Consider the following 8,239-nt stretch of genomic DNA (forward strand, 5'->3'; position numbering starts at 1 on the left):
ACAGGCTGTATATTACCTAGAATATTATATTATAGATATATATTATAATAATTGATTTGATTGAGAGACAATTATAGATTATCTCTCAATCAATTTTAAATGTTTTTATAAATATATATATATATATATATATATATATATATATATATATATATATATATATATATATATATATAGCATTTTTACGCATAGTTCTTTTGTTTTTGTGTCCCTGTAAGGTCTGTGACATGAGGTCTTGTTTATGGCTGTCTCCAGTCTACCAGACCTGGCAATGGTTGATGTTACAAGACCTGTAACTGGGTATTACCATCTTTGTATAATGTAACTTGGGCCTGACAGAGAGCGACTCTTGTGCATGATGTACACTATTTTTGTGTTTAGATTGGGTTTTGAACTAGTTCAAGTCTGCATTGTAATAGGTGTTTTTCGGATGATGATTTAGCAATTATAAATGTAGATTGTATATTTTACATATAATTAGCATAATGCTATTACTGGTTTGACCAAACCTGTGTTAGGAAAGCTGATGAGGAAGACACCTGTGGGTGCTTTCAGCACCACTACCATGCCGCTCTCACACTCTCTCCTCTTAGAGTTCTAGTCTGCTGATTTCTTTCTTTAGGCTCTTGCTTTAGTTAAGCCTTTGTGTGTGAAGTTGTGTGTTTTTGTATGAGTCTGTTGACCAGTTGAGATGATTTTTCTCCATACTTAACCATGCTTTTAATTATATTTCCTATTTTCACATTCCTGTAATCCTAAAAGTATTTTTCTTATTACATTTTTACATTCGGAATTCAACAAGTGGTCTTTTCTTTTTTCTTTTTGGGGTATGTTGCATCGTAGTAATTATGAATGGATGTTTTCCATGCATCTCTTAAGTGTTTTCCTAGTTATGCTGCAGTAAATTACCCAAGAGTTAGACTCCATGGTATGACATTTTCTGTGATTAACAATGTTTAGGAATGTGTTGTCACAACTGTTTTCTGAACAAAGACATTTCATGCATAGTATTCAAAGGTGGGTTTATGTTTAAAATACAGTCAGTCATTTGCTTCCTGTAAAAAATTACAGAGCAATAAGGATAGTATGGGATTGCTACATTCTCTTTTCATTTGTGATGTGAAACCAATTGTAAAATCACTGAAAAATACGTGATGGCTAGGTTTATTGAGGTCATGCCACCTTTGTGATTTTACCTTTGGATTCTGTGGGTTCAAATGGGTCATCTTTCCTATCTCTTTGTATACAGAAACAAAAATGAAATTATCTGTTGTCTTTTTGTCACTTTCATTAATAATCCTCTGCACTCCACGTTGATAGCATTTCGAGACCATCACATTATGCTTTTATGAAATTATCCTCTCCATTCATTCTATCAGATGGACGAGTCGTCATTTCTTGTTTACTGGGTTTGGCAGCAACTAGAAAAACAAGTAATTTACAGCTTACCTCAGAACTGCAAATAATTAATAATATCTGTGTAAATATGTTTCACCAAAGCAGAAATAATTTCTTCCATGGAGTATAGCAAGTTTTAATGCTATGCGACAGTAAACCCTTCATTTACCAATGCTCTTTATTGCTTCATAAAATATGACCTTATAAGCCCTGTCCAAACACAAGAGGAGCAAGAATACAAGACATAAATAGCAGATCTTCAGTTATTTTTACACTTCAGTGCACAAATTCAAAGCACACACAACACTGTTCTGCAAATTGCCAAATGAGAGTGTGTTATGTGGGTAGAAGTTTCTGGATAGTGTGTAAGATTCATTACCACTTTCCATCCTGCAGAGGGCACCAGCCCATTCTCAGTAGTTGTGTTTTTAAAGAGGAATATACATTGCTCAAAAAAATAAAAGGAACACTCAAATAACAGATCTGAATGAATGAAATATTCTCATTGAATACTTTGTTCTGTACAAAGTTGAATGTGCTGACAACAAAATCACACAAAAATAATCAGTGGAAATCAACTTTATTAACCAATGGAGGCCTGGATTTGGAGTGACACACATAATTAAAGTGGAAAAACACACTACAGGCTGATCCAACTTTGATGGAATGTCCTTAAAACAAGTCAAAATGAGGCTCAGTATTGTGTGTGGCCTTCACGTGCCTGTATGACCTCCCTACAACGCCTGGGCATGCTCCTGATGAGGTGGGGAGGTGGTCTCCTGAGGGATCTCCTCCCAGACCTGGACTAAAGCATCCGCCAGCTCCTGGACAGTCTGTGGTGCAATGTGGCGTTGGTGGATGGAGCGAGACATGATGTCCCAGATGTGCTCAATCGGATTCAGGTCTGGGGAACGGGCGGGACAGTCCATAGCTTCAATACCTTCATCTTGTAGGAACTGCTGACACACTCCAGCCACATGAGGTCTAGCATTGTCCTGCATTAGGAGGAACCCAGGGCCAACCACAGCAGCATATGGTCTCACAAGCGGTCTGAGGATCTCATCTCGGTACCTAATGGCAGTCAGGCTACCTCTGGCAAGCACATGGAGGGCTGTGCGGCCCTCCAAAGAAATGCCACCCCACACCATTACTGACCCACTGCCAAACCGGTCATGCTGAAGGATGTTGCAGGCAGCAGATCGCTCTCCATGGTGTCTCCAGACTCTGTCACTTCTGTCATATGTGCTCAGTGTGAACCTGCTTTCATCTGTGAAGAGCACAGGGTGCCAGTGGCGAATTTGCCAATCCTGGTGTTCTTTGGCAAATGCCATGCGTCCTGCACGGTGTTGCGCTGTGAGCACAACCCCCATCTGTGGACGTCACGCCCTCATACCATCCTCATGGAGTCGGTTTCTAACCGTTTGTGCAGACACCTGCACATTTGTGGCCTGCTGGAGGTAATTTTGCAGGACTCCTCCTGTTCCTAGTACTAGTTCCTAGTAGCTCCTCCTGTTCCTCCTTGCACAAAGGCGGAGGTAGCGGTACTGCTGCTGGGTTGTTGCCCTCCCACGGCCTCCTCCGCGTCTCCTGGTGTACCGGCCTGTCTCCTGGTAGTGCCTCCAGTCTCTGGACACTATGCTGACAGACACAGCAAACCTTCTTGCCACAGCTCGCATTGATGTGCCATCCTGGATGAGCTGCACTACCTGAGCCACTTGTGTGGGTTGTACAGTCTGTCTCATGCTACCATGAGTGTGAAAGCTCCACCAACATTCAAAAGTGACCAAAACATCAGCCAGAAAGCAGAAAGGTACTGAGAAGTGGTCTGTGGTCCCCACCTGCAGAACCACTCCTTTATTGAGTGTGTCTTGCTAATTGCCAATAATTTCCATAATTTCCGTAAATTCCATTTACACAACAGCATGTGAAATTGATTGTTAATGAGTGTTGCTTCCTAAGTGGACAGTTTGATTTCACAGAAGTTTGATTTACTTGGAGTTATATTGTGTTGTTTAAGTGTTCCCTTTATTTTTTTTGAGCAGTGTATATAGAATCCTTTTGAAGAGGAACACAATACATTAACCAACAAAAGAAAAAGGTTTAATCATTCAATTGTGGAAACCAACCAACCCCAATTTCATTTGTACTATGGACAATGTCAGTTTAGTACAGACTGACCAAGATGTCCTTGAACTGTTGCCCTCAAAATCTTTTGTGTGTTGTGGTCCATATAAACCCTTGTGGACCTGGTGACATCCCCATGACCATAGAAACAAGATAGGTGTGTGATGATAATAAAATAATTGGAAGTAATAGCCATGACTTAGTAAGGCAAGGAAACTAGATAATTAGGCTGTTGCCATGATTAGTAATGAGATAATTAAGTTGTGGCCACAACTTAGTGAGGCAAAGGAATAGGATAGTTATGTAAATATAATTAAGTTGTGGCCACATCTTAGTTAGGCAATAGAACAAGATACTTAAATATTGATAAGTTGTGGTCACAACATTGCACGTTGAGGGACCAAGATAATTAATTAATGGTAATTAAATCATGGCCAAGACATAACAAAGCAAAAGAACAAGATAATTAGGAAAGATAATTAAGTTAAGGATATTACTTAGTGAGACAGGGGAAGGAGGCCAAGACACAATGAAGCACCAAGAAAGTCATGGCCAAGACATAGTGAGACATGGTAATTAGTAATTAAGTAATGATAATTAAATTGAGACCACAACTTAGAAAGGCATTTGTAGGAGATAATTAAGTCATGGCCACAACTTAATAATTCATGCAAATGACAATTAAGTAATGATAATAGTCATGACTATGACTTAGTGAGGCATAGGAATGAGACAATTAAGTCATAAAAACTAAATTGTGACCATGATTTAATGAGATGATTTACTGAATGTAACGATTGGCTCCTCCCACTCCATGTGCTTTTTGTTTTGGTCTGGTCCATGTGCGTTTGTTTTGGTTTGGCCCATGTGTATTTGTTTTTGGTTTTTAGTCCAGCCCCCTTGTTTCCTGACTCCACCCCGATTGTCTCCACCTGTGTTTCCACCTGTCCCTCATCAGCCCTGCTGTATTTAAGCCCTGTGTTTGCCCCTTGTGTGTGCTGATCTTTGTTGTTTGTTATATGCTCTGTTCGTTCTGTTCATTCGTATTCTGGTTTATGTCATGTCTGCCCCTTGATCTATCCGTGTTGGCTCTATGACCCTGGACTCTCTCTACCCTGATTTTGGATTTGCCCTTAATAAATCTCGCTTATCTCAGCACGTGTGTCTGCCTCCTCACTTCCCGTTACACTGAGATGAGGGAATGAAATCATTAAGGTTTGGCCACAGCTTTGTAAGGTGAGAAAACAAGGTACTTAGGTTATGGCCACAACTTAATAGGGCAAGCAATGAGACAATTGAGGGAATGAGACAACACGTTTATTATGAATTAATTATCTCATTCCCATAGCTTAGTGGCCACAACGTAATTAGAATGTTCCTGTGCCTTACTAAGTCATGGCCACATATTAGGATCCTGTTCTAACACCTTAGTAAGTTGTTGCCACGGGTTATATTTTATTAATATGAGATGTCACCAGTGGGACTCCATAGAATCACAACAGCAAATGTTGTTCTGAGTTGTCTCTTTCCTGAAACTGAAATGAATGCTTGTGTTCAGGTGTGTGTAATTATTCAATATCAGAGCTACATTTCTCTTGTCACAGTATGATCCTCAGTAAGTGACCTTGCCCTTCTGTTGTAAAGTACACAGAGAGTGTGTCCTTATTACGTTGGGTCGGAAAAGGCATAAACATTCATTTAAAAGCCAAATGAAACACTTATGGTTTTTGGTTCAGTTAACAAAATGTAAATGAATCCATTAAAGTTTAATGTTCTCAGCATTCAGAGAACAACAGAACATAATTAAACTTCTGTTTTATTGCATGTCTGATGCAGTTATTAACATAATTATGGAGGCATAAAAAACACAATGGATACAGAAGTGTATTGCTCTAATATGTGTCTTTCTTCAGAGCTTATGGGTCAAGCATGATTGTCATTAAACAGCTCACTGATTTGAACAAGGTACACCAAGTTCCTGTGGCCTTCCAACACTGGCTAAGGCGAATCATCACAGAGTAAATCTGGTCGAGGTAATTAAAGAGAAGCTGCTTGAAGCTGTAATGTAAGCAATTTACTAAGCATCAAATTCTTCATTAAAATGTTACCCTCCCCCACACAAATACAAGAAACTAACACACCTTCATATTACAAATGGGCCATCTGTGATGTAGCTGATTTCAGCAACCAGACCAAAGCAGCTAAGAGATTTGACATTGACGTAATGCAGCAGAGAAAAGCAGTACTAGGCTGAAACAATATGGTAGTATAGGTCTGCTCTTCTGATACATACTCCTCTGATCTCTTTTTGAGTCTGTCTGAGCACAAGACTGGCCATTAGATGCATTCTTTAAGCTCCTTTCACTTTATTTCTCCTTTTATTTAAGCTACCTTTGATGTGGCACTTGAATCAGCCTGGCTAAAATTGTTTTTGAGGTATTAAGCCATTGTGGTGGTGTGGCAGGCAGGCTGAAAGATGACAAGGCAGATGGTTTATTAGAGTTAATCTCAGCTGGAGGGATTGAATTAGAGAGGGACAGTGACACTCTCACAGCCAGGTGCAACACACACACACATACACACACAAATCACATAGGATTGTGTCCAAGTGCCTTGTCATTCACAAGCACAGTGTCTGTGGTCGCCATTGACTGATATCACTTTCACATTCTGCTATGAAAAAGGCAAACATTTTTATAGATTTATAAGCAAAATATCACAGGGGGTGAGGTGTGGTCTTACATCTGAAACCAAGTTATAATTTGGATGTTATGGGGATGGGTTTATTTTCTATTTCACCTTGTTTTGTGTTGACCAATAACCATAAGTAAGGTCAACATTGTCTGTTTTTGGACAGTTTCGTTTCCTTACTGTGGTTGTGTTTGTCAGTTGGTAATGAAATACATTTACTCTCATTGCAGTACTTGAGCATCCTTTTCCCTGTAATGGTACATGTTTAGTACTAATAATTTCTAATAAAGTAAAATAATTAACTAATAATTTAATTTCAGCTCATAAACCTGTTAGAAGGAAGTGGTAAAAATTTAAAAGATTAAGTCCTGAAAGCCAATCAAAACAGAGCACCTTCCAGAAATACTTCTGCCATGTTGAGTTTAAAGACTCAGGTTTAAAGGTGAAAGAGCAGGGAAGATGTTAACAGCACACCATCACATCTTTATTTGTTCTTTTTAAAAATAATTAAAGAAACTGTGTTATTATCACCTGCCTAATATGCTTCCCAAAACCTGCCAACATCTCATCTTTTCACAACTCAGCCTGAAACATATTAGCCATTAGCTGACTCCTAGTTGAACAGGTACAGGTACAGGTGCCTAAAACCTGTTGCTGATGTTTCACTACAAGTGTTGGTCAGCTGCATTAGTTAATGGAGCATTTTAAAGTTAGAGCTCCACCCCTATTTTTTGAAGGTGCCTGGACACTGAGTAGGGACAGGGGCTACAACCAACTGACCAAGTTTTTGTTTGTATGATTTATGGTTTGATCTGCGCGATTCATTTCAATAAAGAAACAGATGACGAAGAAGTGGAGGAGGAAAAAGAAAGTTCCTAACAATTACATTAGGGTTCCAGCATCTTCAGTGCTTGGACCCTTAACTACAAGTTAATATTCACCCAAATCTTTTCCCTAAATACAGCACCAAACTGCATCTAAATCAGTATAGCAATACTGTTTAGACTTGTCAGTATGGTCAACTGTGTCAGTTAGTTCACAGTATGACGTACTGTGAACTGTGGGGAAATCAATTTTCAGACACTTATGTAATTTAAATTAATAAAGGTTACATAAATAAATCATGTTCTAGATATAAATACTGCAAAGAAAAATATGTTACTATGCAAATGCATTTGAGTCACTAAAAGACAGTGCCATTGGTTGTGAAGATTTGCAGTCGCAATCATGGTGAAGGTGTGAAGGTCAAGGAACTTCCTAAAGTTCTCAGGGACATAATTATAAAAAACAGCACTCTAATGGTAGCTAGAGCCATAGAAAAGACCTTAAATATGTCAGTAATATTGGTTTGATAATATGCAAGTGAATGAATAGGCAAGTTCACGGAGCCACACCTAATTGTCCTGGAACAGGTGGACCATGCAAGTGTTCACAACATGCTTTCAGATTAATCATAAGGAAGAAAGCCACCCAAAAAGAGTTGCATTAAAACCTGAAAGCAGCAGGAACCATAGTTACACAGAGAACAATACACTGCACTGCAGTCATCTCTGTTTCTACATGCCACAAAGATGTACATCTAAAATTTGCACACAAGCATTTAGACAAATCATAACACATTTGGAACAATGTACACTGGTCAGATGAAACCGAAATAGAACTCTTTTGCAATATAATAACAATAACAATAGTTATTTTTATATAGAATTTTATATAGAAATAGAATTTTTGGATACAGAAGGGTTGTGAACATAAGATCTCAAGAAAACATGCCCACAGTGAAGTACAGAGGTGGGATCCTCATGATATGCGGCTGCTTCTCTGCAAATGGTACTGGGGCGTTACATGTCATAGAAAGAAACATGAATGTAGCACTGTACTGGGATATGCTACAGGAAGATGTAATATCATCAGCCAAGAACTGAAAAGATGTATATTTCAACAACACAATGACCCCAAACACACAGCCAAAATAAAGAAGGCGAAGTTGCTTGCATGGCCTAGCCAATTTCCTGACTTGAATCCC

Source organism: Pygocentrus nattereri, chromosome 13 (assembly GCF_015220715.1).
Source record: "Pygocentrus nattereri isolate fPygNat1 chromosome 13, fPygNat1.pri, whole genome shotgun sequence".
Classification (NCBI taxonomy): Eukaryota; Metazoa; Chordata; class Actinopteri; order Characiformes; family Serrasalmidae; genus Pygocentrus; species Pygocentrus nattereri.